At 36.7% G+C, this 13,425-nt stretch overlaps 1 pseudogene; it reads left to right on the top strand.

The window, feature by feature from the left end:
* Nucleotides 1–4,107: 4,107 nt before the first annotated feature.
* On the top strand, nucleotides 4,108–10,195 carry LOC114268522 (disease resistance protein Roq1-like; annotated as a pseudogene).
* The last annotated feature ends 3,230 nt before the right edge of the window (nucleotides 10,196–13,425 follow it).

Here is a 13,425-nt window from a genome sequence, read left to right as displayed (position 1 = left end):
GAGTAGCGGAAGCGAGTACTCGCCACCGGAGACGGCGGTGGATCTGTTGGATTTGGTGAAGTCATTTATGGAGAGAGAGAGTGGAGGAGGAGGGAGAGAGAGAATGAGGAGGGTGATGGAGAGAATAGATTTGAGAGTGTTATTGCTGTGATTCGGAGTTGAAAGAGAGTTTGATTGGGTTGTTGGGTTGTGATGATGATGATGAATTGAAGAAAAACATTGGTGTAGAGATTGAAGATGCATATCAAGTTGTTTTGAAATCGAAAAATCTGGTTTTTTTTTTTTTTTTTCTCAAAATACTCACCAAAACGACGTCGTTTTGGTGAGTTTTATTCTCAGCCGTTCGATCAAGTACTTTAGGAGATCACTCTAGGGGATTAACTCTAGAGGATCCACTCGCGCTAATTATAATACATTCAATCATCCAAAATAAAATCACATGCCCACCTCTTTCTCTAATGGCAACACTCTTATACTGTGTGTGATTAGGTGATTTGAGAAAAAATTTTAAAATATAAATATATATACGTAAAATTAAATAAAATATAAACATATTTTACTCACATTTCACTTAATAAATTTTTTTCTTTTTAAATTTCCATTCAAATCCCTAACCAAACTTAACACCACACTTGGCGGTGTGCTAACCCCAACTAATAACTTGTCATTCTTGGTGGTGACAAGGACCAACCAATAACTTATCATGGTTTTTATCATCTTCTATGAGTATTTTCATTGTGCCTCCAAGTCTGCATGGACTTCCCATTTATTAATCTCTTCTTCAAGCTTTCTTCAATGGTAGCTTCTGCTAGTGCAGCAGACCAAGAAGCCTCCTCCTCCTCCTCATCTTCCATTTCCCGGTGCGCCTACCACTTTCTTGAGTTTTAGGGGCAAAGACCTCCGCAAGACCTTCATCGACCACCTCCACACAGCCCTCTCCCAATCAGGAATTCACACCTTCAGAGACGATGACGAGATCGAGAGAGGCCAAGTCATTGACTCCGAACTCAGAAAAGCAATTAAACAATCTAGGGTTTCCATAATTGTGTTCTCCAAAGGCTATGCTTCTTCAAAATGGTGCCTTGATGAGCTAGTGAAGATTGTGGAATGCAACAAGACCTCTGCGCAGGTTGTTTTGCCTGTGTTCTATGATGTGGATCTATCTCAAGTGAGGAATCAGACTGGGACATTTGGGGAAGCATTTGATAGGCATGAAGAGGAGTCCGAGACAGCGGAGAGTGATGGAAGGAAAAAGGAAAGGATGGAAATGGTGAAAAGATAGAGGGAAGCTCTCACTGAAGTTACAAATCTTAGAGGGAAGGTCCTGCAGAACGAAGCTGATGGGTAAGTTTCTCAATTATCCTCCTTACCAATTAGGTTGTGTTTGGATCATGATTTGTGTAGGGATTTTGAAAGAGAGTGAAAATAAGGGTAAATTTTGAATGGAATATTATTTTTCTCTTCATTTTTCAATCTCTATTTAAATTCATAATACAACATACAACTACAGCCTTTCAAAGACTAGGGTTTTTGTTACAACTTCAAGAGCTTATTTTAATTTGCGAGGGACTGTTTGGTATAGTTTTTTCTTGTAGCTTATTATTATTATGTTGAAATAGATTAAATAAATTGAAAAAAAATTGATTATCTAGATGCTGGGGTGTTTGGTGGGTATTATGGAAGCAGAGTCCGGATCCTCTGTCATGGTCCCTGCAGTATCCCAAAACGACATCGTTTAAGGGCCAAAAAAAACAAAAACAAAAGAAAGAAAGAAGAGACAGAGAAGAAGACACACTCCTTCCCTACACCAGCCAACGCGCCACTACCTTGCCCCCTCTCCGGCGATCGTTGTAAATGTGCAATGATGGTGGTTGTTATTTCTGGAACAACTTCAACAACAAACCCACAAAACCCCTTCACATGATTCAACCCAACAACAACTTCAACCCTAGCAGACCTCCATTGTTGCCCTTTGGAAGAGACAACAATGAGGGTCCCAAAAGACCCAAATCAAAGCAAGTCTCCTCTAGATGCATGTCCCCTTCTTCTTCAACCGCCTAGAAGATAACCCATCTCCTCTAGTTTCTAGAAATTTGACTCCTTTGTCGAATAAGCTCTCTTCGGCAATCTATTGATTTCAAAAAAAAAAAAAATCTGAAAAAATGTTTCCCTCCCATCTCTCCTTGACCAGCGACTTTGAATTCGCCACTTGATCTCTACCTCTAGAAGGAGTACTAGGCCTTTTTCGTTCCGGCATACCCTTCCTCACATTGCTCAAATTCAGCTTCGAGTTCTCCACCTTAGTCTTGTTAATCAACAGTGAAAACGCTTCCCCTTGAAACGAAACCGACAAGCTCTGAGTAGAAGTCACCAAAAGCTTCGTCACCACCGATACTTCACCGGCCAACCTTCTCGATGGGAAGAAGAATAAGGAAGGTGAGTGGGTTTGCATAGCAGGGAACCTCGCTGCCGCAGAGTTGTCGTTGCCCTCCTACTCCTCCATTTCGCCTCTCTGATCTTGCTTTGATGGGTTAGGGTTTCTCAGAATGAGAGAAAAAGGAAAAGAGTGGGAAAAGAGAAAAGGAAAAAACAAATAATCCAAAACGTCGTCGTTTTGGCCACCGCTGCAGAGACCATTGCAGGCTACCATGGTAGAGGATCTACTTATTTTAATATGGAAGTTTGTGTCAGACTGTTTGGTGTAGCTTCTGTAGACTGTTTGGTGCAACTTCTGCTTAATTTTGTAAAGATATAGGAGATTATAGGTGGATTGAGAAACTAAAGGGAAAGGTAGCTTCTGTTTGGATAGATTTTAGGTTAAATGAATAGAAAAACAATGGAAGAAGATAAGTTGAAATAGAATATATATTTTAGTGGGATCCTTATAGTTAGATAGAGTACTCTTACCATGATTTCAAATAATTAGTTTTATATAGTTATTTCAAATCCATCATAATAAAGTTATAAAGCTATTTAACTAATCTTGAAAATCATAAGTAATTGAAGTATCTAATTTGAAATCTAATTTTGAGATTTTATCCTTGAATAATTAGGGTCAAATCTCTTGATTTGAAATAATGTACTGTAAATGTTTTATTAGGATCTTTGTACAACTATAGTCCTTAACATGAATGATATCAAATAATAACTACTTTTACATTATTATTTTAAATTCACCGTGATAAGCTCTCAAATTCAATCTTGAAATCCATATTTGAATAACCAATTCTAAATTTGGATCGTTGTTCTTGAATGAATTGTCAAATATTTTTACTTTAAATCCATTAATGCACACAATAAACCCAAGTCATTCAATTATTAGTAATCTTTGGTGCTCATATTTCAAACTGTGCAAGACTTTTCTATTAGAACCTTTGAAACTTTATAGAGAATCATTGTTCTATAATTTGACAAAAGCATGTTGTTTTGAAAATGTGATTATGAGAAAAGTTTTTGTGTTGACGGTGGGTGAATTATAAAATATTTAATAATGCAAATGGTTAAGGAACCAGTTTGTTGAGGAAATTCTACAACTCAACTCCGTTCAGTTGAATATTCGGAAAATGTTTCTTATAAAAAATGGATTATAGGAAATGAAAGGAGAAGAAAATAGAAATGATTTACCTTTCCATTAATTGTTGTGTTTAAATTTTATGTACAAATATTATTATTTTTTAAATTTCTCATGATACATACTCCCGTACTTTTTATTGAAAATGAATCAAGGGAAAATGTTTCTTTTAAGAAAACAGTTATAACGGGACTCACATTTTCATGCCATATACAACTGAACAAACGTAGAGGAAAGGAGGAGAATTTTCATTTCCTTTTTCCTTTTTCCTTTCCTCTCCCGTTGATGAAATGTTTAATTTTTTATTTTTTATTTTTAGATTTTGATGAAATGCTTACTAGTTTCCTACTTTAATTAACATTTTGCGGGCACGAGTCAATGTTCATCAAGGAAATTGTCCAAGAGGTAGGGAAAAAATTGAATCGCACGGTTTTGATGGTTACCCAATACCAGTGGGCATAGATTTCTGAGTCAAAAAAATTAATTTGTGGTTACAAGATACATCAACTGATGCCGACATAGGGGTCATATGTGGGATGTGGGGAATAGAGAAGACAATCATTGCCAAAACCGTTTGTAACTTGAACTTTGAAAGATTCAAATATAGTATTTTCCTTGCAAATATTAAAGAAGCTTCAAAACAACCAAATGGTTTGGTTCGATTACAAAGACAACTACTTCGGGATATTTTGAAGGGGAAGAAGCAAAAAAATTGCAGTGTTGACGAAGAGGTCATGAAGATTAAAGATGCTATATGCTGTAAAAAGGTTTTTGTTGTTCTAGATGATGTGGATCAATTGGATCAACTAAATGCATTATTTGGGATGCGAGAGTGGCTTTACCCCGGAAGTAAAATTATCATAACAACTAGAAATGAGAGATTGCAAATGGCTTATGAAGTGTGTAAAATGTTCAAGGTTAATGAATTGGATAGTAAAGAATCACTTTAGCTCTTTTGCTGGCATGCTTTTGGGCAAGACCATCCAATTGAGGGCTACGCGGAGCACTCACGAAGTGTACTACAGCACTGTGGAGGGCTTCCTTTGGCTCTTCAAGTGTTGGGTTCCTCTCTCCGTGGCAGAAGTGTAAAGGTATGGGAAAGTGCATTGGTGAAATTGGAAGCAAATCCTGATAATCATATCATGGAAAAACTGGCTGTAAGCTATGAGTCTTTGCAAGATGATCTGGATAAGAAACTATTCCTCTATATTGCTTGTTTCTTTGTTGGGAAGGACAAGGAATGTGTGGTTAAAATACTAGTGTCATGACCTGAACCCACCCCTATGGTTTAGAACATAACCGACCAGTAATCATGAGATTACCTACGGCCTCAGACCAAACAAAACGCATTTCAACAGAGTAAAGGGGTCAAAATGGAAGCAATTTAAAACTTTATCCATAGAGCTGTGCTTACATGGCATAACAAAATCATTGCAAAAGTATTCTATAATAACTCACACAAAGGAAGTTAACGTATGAGCTTTACACAACAAGATCATTCAGGTCATGGTCAACCAAACCAAAAGCTTATATACAAAGGTGCTCCAAAGTTCTCGTCAACATAACCAAAAATGTAACAAAAGAACAAAAGGGCGAAAACAAGTCTCATGCGTGAGACGTATGGGCTGACTCTTCAAAACTTGACTGTCTCTCACATACTTCACTGAGGCTGGGTTTGGACATCTAGTGGCTCACCTACAGACACATGAATGAGAGTGAGCGAAAGCCCAGTGAATAATATTAAGTAAAGAAGATACATGAACGAACTTTGAAACAGTTATATCAAACGGCCTTGGGCCCAATTCATGTTTCTATCTAATATATCAAACGACTAGACGTATCAAACGGCCTCGGGCCCAATTTACTCATATCCGATGACCTTTGGCCCATTCATTCATATCCAACGGCCTTTAGCCCAATTGTTCATATCCGATGGCCTTTAGCCCAATCGTTTATATCAAACGGCCTTAGGCCCAATCATTCATGTCAAACGGCCTTTAGCTCGATCGTTCATATCAAACGGCCTTAGGCCCAATAATTCATGTTAAACGGCCTTTGGCCCAATCCATTCATGTCAAACGGCCTTTGGCCCAATTCATTCATGTCAAACAGCCTTAGGCCCAATCATTCATGTCATACGGCTTTTGGCCCAATCATTCGGTGTAACAAATATTCGTCTACAATTCAAATTAACAAGCTTACAAAACTTTTATAGGAATAAGCTATAGGACAAATAACATACTTCAAAGTATCTCTACTGAAATATTACTCACAGTGATCTACCGGATGGTTTGTCCTTGTGCTTAACCCTACACATTTCATGAACATAATGGGTCACAAACGATTCAATCCGTTCTTAATTTATATTTCCCTCTTAGGCTTCATTCTTATCTTTTTAATACATTTGTAATGTTCAATGCATGCCTAAGAGTGCTTAGAAATAAAAGAGAACGAAAAATAAAACACACAACATTTTTACAAAATTCCTGAAATAGGGCTCCCCGCTCAAGCGCAGGTTTCCCCACTCGAGCGGACCTCCTTTGTCTGCAAAAGTGCTTGTTACCTCATTAATACGCTCGAGCGTGACTTCGGGTGCTCGAGCTAATTGTCAAACTACATGGCTTGACGCTCGAGTGTGAATATCCCCGCTCGAGCAGATACCCATGTCTGCAAAAGTTCTGGGAACCAACAATTCACACTCGACCAGCTCTTTCCCCGCTCGAGCGGACATGCCAAATTCTAAAATTTCCAGAACTAGTTTTGAGGTTCAAACTCAACATTCAAAGGCCCAAAACTCATGTTCTTGGTTCAAAAACGTGGAAATGCATTATATATCATGAGGATGTAAGCAATGTGAGATCAATTGTTCAAAATCATGATCTAATTCTCAAATTAATCAACATTCCTCTCGCATGACCAAAATTCATGCATTCAAATTTCACACAAGCCTTATATCTCCATCAATCAAGCATGCATGTAAATTTTTTACTCCAATTCCATTTCGACTGGCACTAATGATGCTTATAATCATGAAACTCATGAGAATTATGCATGCATGTGAGATTTGGTGTCCAATTCCTCATTTTCAACATACTCCATGCTTGAATGTGTAAAATCATGGCAATTCTATGCATGCATGTGCATATAGGCTCCCAATTCATCATAATCAACACAACTCATGCTCTTGATTACCATCTGACTTTGAATTCACAAGATTACAAACTTATACACATGAATTTATACTCAAATGCTTACCTAGGAGCTCTAATCACCCAAATTATGGTTAATTCTTGAATTGATCTTCAAGATCTTCAAGTTTCTTGATTAATTCTTCAACTTGAGCTCCCTCTCTCTCTCGAACCGACAAACACTCTCTCTCTAGAGTGTAATCTCAGCAAAATGAACTCAAAAGAGAGGAATTAAGTGTATACAGTGGCCTATTTATAGGCCATCTTAATCAAATTGATTAAGGCTAAATAATTATGCCTAATTAACCGTTCTGAATCTAATTATTCCGATCCAAATCAGTTTCTAATTAAATTTCAACATAGGCTCTAAAAATTATGTCAATCACAATGGCGTAGTCAATTTTGGCTCCTGTGGTCGATAAGGCCTTCAATTTAAATTCTAAAGCAAAAATCAAACAGATTTTCCTACGGTAAACAGATAGAATTACAAAAACATACATAATCATATAATTATCACACAAAACCATATCAAGCATATAATCACAATTATAATTAAGATCAATTAGCATAATATGAAACAGGGTTATCACAACTAGATGAATGCAACCTCTACCCAACAGTTGGAGTTCATAATCTCATGGATAGATGTCTCATTACAATTGAAAACGGCAATAAGTTAATGATGCATCAATTACTCCAAGAGATGGCAAGAGAAATTATTCACAAAGTATCGCCTGAAATACCGGGGAAACGGAGCATACTGTGCCATCAAAAAGATTCCTTTTATGTCTTGAGTACAAAAACTGTAAGCAACATGCCCTAATATATTTTTATTATTTTTTCAAGGATTGTTATCTGCATGGGTAGGTTTATGGTATGTAACTGTAACTTAACCATTATTATTTTGATATCAGGGTACAGAAAGTGTTCGAGGCCTCATCCTCAACATGCATATGTTAAGGGAAGAAAAGTCTTTCACGACAAATTTTAATGTTAACAAAGCAAAATGACACTACATGAAAGATACCATTGATAGATCCAATATGGCATACCAAGGCAATTCACCAAAACGGCGTCGTATCGGCTTCCTCTCCTAGCAACCAATAGCCAGTGCGTTAACAAAATTATTTCCTGCACCAGATGAAGTAAACTTGGCAACCGATGCATTTGCAACGATGCAAAAACTAACACTACTCCAGCTTAATTATATGCAACTCAATGGATGCTATAAAGAGTTCCCTAAGGAGTTGAGATGGTTGTGTTGGCATGGACTTCCTTTGAAATCTATACCAAGCGATTTTAATATGGAGAGCCTGGTTGCTCTTGACATGCAAAATAGCAGCTTGACAAGAGTTTGGAAGGGAACCAAGGTATGATCATAGTTTGTAGTGAATCTTGTAGTTTGATTTGCATTTGCAAGAACTAATTTTACTTTCTTTCCTACTTATCTTCTTTTTTTCTACTTACAAATTCTCAGATTGTTGAAATTTCTGAACCTTGGTTACTCCCATAGCCGTACCAAAACTCCCGACTTCTCAGGACTCCCTAGTCTCGAGAGACTAGTGCTCAAGTATTGTGTAAGTTTGGTTAAGGTTTATGAATCCATTGGAGTCCTAGAGAAACTTGTTTGTTTGAATCTACGAGGCTGCAAAAGTCTTAGAAAGCTTCCAAGAGAAATTGGTGGGCTAAAATCCCTTGAGAAACTCATTCTCTCTGGTTGCTCAAATCTGGAAAGTTTGTTGGTGGAGCTCGAGAAATTAGAATCTCTGACTGTACTACATGCTCATGAAACAGCTATAATTCAATCATGCCTTACCACTCGAAAGGGGGATTCCTGGCCCTTGTTTTTTTGGTCAATGGCATCAAAGCCAAGCAAGAATGTGAATTTACCATTGCTTTCTTTACCTTGCACTTTAGTAAAATTAAGAATTGGTGAGTGCAATCTGATAGACGACTTTAGTGGCCAATCTTCGTTGTTGGAATTGGATCTAAGCTTAAATCCGATTTCGAGCTTGCCTGAGAGTATCAAGAACCTTACTATGCTCAAGTCCCTTTATTTAGATACATGTGGGAGTCTCCAGTCACTTCCAGAGCTTCCATCGAGTTTGAAGGAAATTATTTTAATAGATTGCAAGTCACTGGAAAGAATGACAATGCTTCCAAGCCTGTTGAAGTCTCTAGACTTTATGCTTATAAATGGTTGCAATAAACTAATTAAGGTTAATGGGTTGTTCAAGTTAGAACCCATAGGAAACTTAGATGCAAAAATCATCAAGAAGTTGGGTTTTGTTGACTTGGAATCCTTTGGAAACAATGAGGTGGAACTATGCAATAACCTGACATTCACTCGAGAGAAAGGTCCCCTCTAGGTGCTCCACCTCTCTCCCTATATATATATATATATATAACATCATAAATTCTAGTTAAATTTATGATTTCCATGGCACAGGGGCTCTTTGAATTTGGTATATTCAGCACTTTCTTTCCTGGGAGCGGGGTTACGGATTAGTTCAGCAATAGGAGTATTGGGCCCTTGATATCTTTCACTGTGCCTTTGCTTTTTAATCTTGAGATCCAAGGATTAATAGTTTGTGTTGCTTCTGTACGTTCTGACCGTCATGAAGCTAGGGAGTTTTATGATTTTTATATCAAAATCAGTAATAAGACCAGGGGTCTGGAGTGGACTTATGGCCCAATGTTCTATGGCAATGAACAAGAAGATATGATATTGTTAAGCCACTGGAATGTTGGGAATCAGTTTGAAGGTGGTGATCAAGTGAATGTTTCAATGGTTGTGGGGCTTGGTTTTCAGGTGAAGGAGTGTGGAATTGACCTTGTGTATGATCAAGAAGAGAAGTGTACCCAATCGAACTATGGAAAAGAATTAATCCAACATAGTGCTTATTATCAGAATGTCATAGACGGAGATTTGTCACCATATCAGAGGGGCAAAGGTGTGTATGTCCTCAGCCATTATGATCTATATCCAGACTTATATCCTCCTCCTCAAAATCCTCGAAGTGATTGCTGGGATGATCCAAGCGTCTATGACCCTTCAATTTGGTGCCCGATTTTTTATACAGGTATGTAGTCTGTGACTCTGTACAGCTCACCATTTGATTCAAGGATCTCAGAAATAATCTGAAATTAACCTTTCCCTTAAGTGGTGAAAGATATCATGTAGTTGCAATTTGACTATACTCATCAATTTGGCGTTGCAATAACTGTTTTAGCAAATATATATTTGGCAAACTGAGTTGAGCATCTTCTAGTTTCTAGTTTTGATAGCAAGGGACATTTCTTTTGAAGTGGACTCTCAGATTTAAAGAATATTCACATATATTTATGTAAAGCTTTGGCACTGGTGATGTATATTTTTGTAGATGAAGAAGAAGACGACAATGAAGGAAATGATGATGAGGGGGAGGAATTCTAAAGTATCATATTTGATATCGAAATATTCAGATAGGAGTTATTCCTTCCTCATTAACATTGAATTGGTTCTACTTTTGTTTGTTATCCTAGGATTCAGGGTGGTGGCCTTATTTCAGAAATTAGATTTGAAGTTTTCCTTTATGTAGCTAATCACAGTGTGTGAATGTATATAGCAGAAGTAAATGTTTTTATTGGGATTGAGGCAACTACTCATGATGCCACACTTTTTCGTTAATATTCTTATATAAGGAAAATTTCAATGATGGTCCAATGGTTGGTCATCAGCCTTGAGGAACGTTTAACAAATTTATGAAAAGTGTATAGAAATATGTAAATGTGTCAGAGTATATGTAAATATATTGGGATTGAAGTCGACTTTTTCTTCACCTTGATGACAGCCCAGTAAGACTGGTGGAAGGATCAAAATTGCTATTGTATAAACCCAGTGGAGGATTATGAAGGAGCTAGGGGGTCATTCTCTCTCTCTGTGTAAGAGGTTAATAATGTGATTGCCATGGCACGGGGACTACATGAATTCAACACATCATTTCTTGTGATCAAGGTTCTGGGGAAAGAGCAAGGCGTCGAGGGCCTTCACTTCGTAGCCGTAAGCTCCAAGACTCGACTATGTTCATGGTATACATACCTTGCAACTAGGAATGCAATGAGGAACTTCACATTGAAATCAGAAATGAATCCCAAGGGAGAAAGTGGATCTATGCACCAAAGCTCGCCGCCATTGCAGAACCCAACAAACTTATGATGTAGTGCCATTGGAAGCTCAAAATCAGTTGGAAGGTCGTGACCAGGTGAATGCTTCATTCGAGATGAATGCTGACTTCTGGATGAAGGAATGTCGAGTGCACCTCTTATGTGACAGGGAAGAGGAAGGAGAATACTCCATCAAACAGTGAAAGAGTAATCCAAGCCAAAACTGCATATCCTTAAGAGGAGGCTGTTATTGAGATTACCCAATTTGTAGTGTATGAATTTTGACATTGTATGCCTTACACTGCTCTAGCTGTTTTAGTTTGAGCATTGTGAAAATTCTAATCAGTTTTTGGATATTCTAGTTTATGAACTTGCTTGCAATGTATTTCTCTTTAATCTTTATGGGGTTAAATTAATTAACATCGGTGTGGTTTGACAACATTCATTTTTTAATTTTTTTTAACGTTTGTTGAACCAAAAAAGCACCTTATAATTAGTTCAAATAATGTAATGGGTTCTTTTAAAATGTGAAGGACCAATTTTAAAATAAATGATTTTATTATTTGAATCAATTACAAAATATATTTTATTTACATTTGTCTATCAAAATATATTTTGTTTTTCGGTTCCGCTATATCCACACAATACTAGCCCCCCCTTCCCTTCCGAATAGCCCAAATGAGGTGGAGAGGTTTGGGAGGGTTTTGTCCACCACCGACGAATTGATCGACGAGAGAGGTCAGAAACCAGCCTCCACCCCCATCTGTCACTTTTTCTTTTTTTCTTTTCCATGCCTTAATTTTTTTCAAAAAAAAAAAAATTAGATTTCCAAGGAATCCAACTTGAAGATGAGGGTTAATCAACCACTACTAACCAATGAACACTAGACCTGGGTGTTCATGTGGTTCATAATACCCATTCATACACCAGAAACTTTTCTCAGCTTTGAAATTCATAAATAACAGTAAGATATTGACCTTAAATTCATCAATATGACAGAATTGGAATTGGTAGCTTTATATACATAAAATTGTTGCTTGGATTTTTAAGTGATTCCATAGTGATTAATTACTATACAAATACTCAAAATCTACTAAAAAAAATGAAATAAGGTTGCTAATGAATAAACATTTTTCTTTTGTACGAGGATGAAATATTCTTCTCGTATAATCCTGTTGGTCAAGTTTGTGCTCCTCCAAACGTCGTCGCTTTGCTTCCTGAAAACATAAACGTGAGCTAGCCGGCGGGTGTGTGCCGGATACCTCTCCGATGCCTAAGTCAGCAAATAAACAATAGACAAAAAACTCAGTGTTTTTTAGAGTGAAAATTGTGATACCTGTGCATAGGTCTGTTCATGAGCTTTTATAGATTCTGCTTGGCACAATCCCAGTAGGATTCCAACTCTCCTTACAAGAGTCCTCCTAAAAATCACACACCCTACTCACTACTAACCAAGTGAGATGGTTACCTCCTTTGTTTAGGCTGCTGAGACCTAGCCGAGCTATATTACCTCGGTCATACACTCAAGTAGTGACGTAGATAGCATTCGGCCAAGCTATACCAAGCCCGACATCCTTTCTCATCAACACCTCGACTAACCACTAGGCCCATTTATTTAGGTAGCTCGGTTCAAAGTACCTCTGCCCAGCTTTCATACAACATAGGACCGAGCTACTCAAGGCTGATACCTCGGTTCAAAATACATAGACTGAGCTAATTGCCACCATTCCAGACCGAGCTTACAAAAGCAAGGTCCAATTGATAAGCCATTTCCACTACGGCCCACAGATCGGTCCTTTACAATGTCTGGGCCTAGTTCACATGAAATCTCCCTCTCACCTTTGTTTTTATGTGAATGAAACTTCATGAAAAGCTTGATCAATTCCCTGTACATCAAGTCCATTTTTGTTTCCTAAACATAGTTAGCTATATATGCAGAATTAAAATATAAAAATATATGCATATGTATTTGATTGGGGGATTAGGGGGGGATTATTTACTGTTCGGATTGTAATCCGAGAGAGTTTTTATCCGACGTTTGTTTTTTTTAGTCCAATCCCCTATATGTGGGGTTATTCTATACAGGGGGTGTGGGACAATTTTCATGGGATTAGTTACTATTGGGATTAGGTGGTGAAATAACTATTTTGACCCTCTACTATTTAATTGTGTATTATATTTACTAAATTAAAAAAAATTTAAATGTCTCAATTTAAAAATAACATAATTTTATTTAACTTTTTATTGATGTGTTATTTATTTAATTTTTTAAAATAATTTTTTATTGATATTTTATTTTAAAATTTTGTTTATATTTTATTGAATTTCATTATTTAAATTTTAATAGATGTTTTATTTAATTTCATTATTTAATTATTATTATTATTTAAAATAAATTTACTTAAAATTTTAATTAAAAATTAACATATATTTTTATTGATATTTTATTTATTTAATTTTCTTTAAAAAAATTATTTAATTGTGTAAAAAATAAAATAAAATAAATTTGTATTTAATCTA

Source organism: Camellia sinensis, chromosome 2 (genome assembly GCF_055761805.1).
Source record: "Camellia sinensis isolate YWXY chromosome 2, ASM5576180v1, whole genome shotgun sequence".
Lineage (NCBI taxonomy): Eukaryota > Viridiplantae > Streptophyta > Magnoliopsida > Ericales > Theaceae > Camellia > Camellia sinensis.
The sequence above is the reverse complement of the archived record's forward strand: the minus strand, read 5'-3'. Positions and strand labels throughout refer to the sequence as shown.